We start from the raw sequence: 1,916 nt of genomic DNA on the forward strand, positions 1-1,916 counted from the left end.
TTATTGTCTTGTTTTTTTTTTTTTCTTTTTCTTTTTCTAACAAATTTAATTTGATGGAAAAACCTTTAAAAAAGGGTTGTTTTTTTGTTTGTTTTTTTTTTCTAACAAATTTAATTTGATGGAAAAACCTTAAAAAAGGGTTGGGGGGGTTTTTTGTTTGTTTTTTTTTCTAACAAATTTAATTTGATGGAAAAACCTTAAAAAAGGGTTGGTTTTTTTTGTTTGTTTTTTTTTCTAACAAATTTAATTTGATGGAAAAACCTTAAAAAGGGTTGTTGTTTTTTTTTGTTTGTTTTTTTTCTAACAAATTTAATTTGATGGAAAAACCTTAAAGACTTTTTTAAAGAGTTGTTTTGCAGAAAAAATCTATTTCATGTCTTTTAAATTTCAAAATTGAAAGCCATGTTTAATTTCAGAAGAGTTTCCAATGAGTAGTTGATTTGTACAAGTTCTGGAGATGAAAGAGTATTTGGTGGGTAGCTGGTAGAGAAATTCATGTAAGCGGCTGTTGGGATAACACCAAGTTATTTGCAAAGAGTATCAGGAGAGGCGGAAAATAGTGGGAAACAGGAAAAACTTGTCACCAAGACTTTAGGGAACACCACCGGTTCTTGTCTGAATAATCTCTGATGATGACCTGTGTAGGAACTCCTAGTGAGTACAAATAAAATAATACAAATAATAAAAACCATTGGTTGTTGCTAGTAAGAAATCAATGGTAAGCGACTGTTAAGATAATGCAAAGTCATTTGCAAAAGTTTATCAGAAGAGGTCAGCAGTAGTGGAAATCTGGAGAGAGTAGGCACCCAGATTCGAGGGAACACCATCGGTTGTTATCAGTGAAAAATTTCTGATGACCTATGTAAGAATTAGTGGGTACAAGATAATAATATTTGTTTGCACTAAATTCAACAGTAAAATAGAAGACTATTTTTTTCATATTTCTTTTCCTATATAATTTCTTTGTAACTTAACAAGTTATGGTTAAGATATTTGTTTTTTAAACAAATTCTAAACCAAGTATAAATTTCACATCAAAACGGTGCCAATTATAGAAAATGTCAATTTTATACAATTATTTTTCTAGAATCAACCACTATTTTTGGTCTCCCTGACAAAGGAGGGATTGGACCTAGTAATTCATTCCTGTTTGTTTGTTAATACTTTTCTCAATAACCACACCTTGAATTTTTTTTAAATTTTGCACAAACATTAGTCACGGTGAAAGTAAATTTTTTCACTCTTAGAGGGGGTAACCTTGCATGCTTGGCTTCGTAAACTGTTAACTCTAATACAATATTTAAATCTTTTTTTTTTTGTTCGTATTCCTCTTCAATAAAAATTAAATTGATTTAAAAATGACAAGAATTAAACGAAAATACTTGGAAAATCAATTTTTAACTTTTGAATTCGGTGTAAACACAAGTGTGATATTTCTGCACTTATTTCTTATCCTCAACACTACTATCATCATCGTCATCATCTATTTACCGTATATTTTTTTCAAAATTCCAATACAATATTACAAATCTACTATCAGGGAGACCCGACGTTGCCCGTGATTGAATGACGATCAACAAATGTTTCACACTCAAATATTTTTATTATCATCGAAATCGGTGAAATCACACATTTTTCAATCAAATTGATTGACAGCTCTAGTTGGGGACGCATCGCGGTGCACTGGGAGGAAGCTTCAAATGTCTCCCCATCGTGACTCAATCCACAATACATTGTATACATTGCACCGTAGAGAATCTACTCTTTATTTTTAAAAATTGATTTTTATATATAACTAGCCTTTCTTTCATTGGATTATTTCGATACAAAACCTATCTAAGAACACTGCCAGGCACATAAAGTACCTTTGTGTGAAATTTCATAAAAATCGGCCCAGCCAAGTCCATAGGAAACGA

This window comes from Euprymna scolopes, chromosome 28, assembly GCF_053919585.1.
Source record: "Euprymna scolopes isolate OS-2025 chromosome 28, ASM5391958v1, whole genome shotgun sequence".
Taxonomy (NCBI): domain Eukaryota; kingdom Metazoa; phylum Mollusca; class Cephalopoda; order Sepiida; family Sepiolidae; genus Euprymna; species Euprymna scolopes.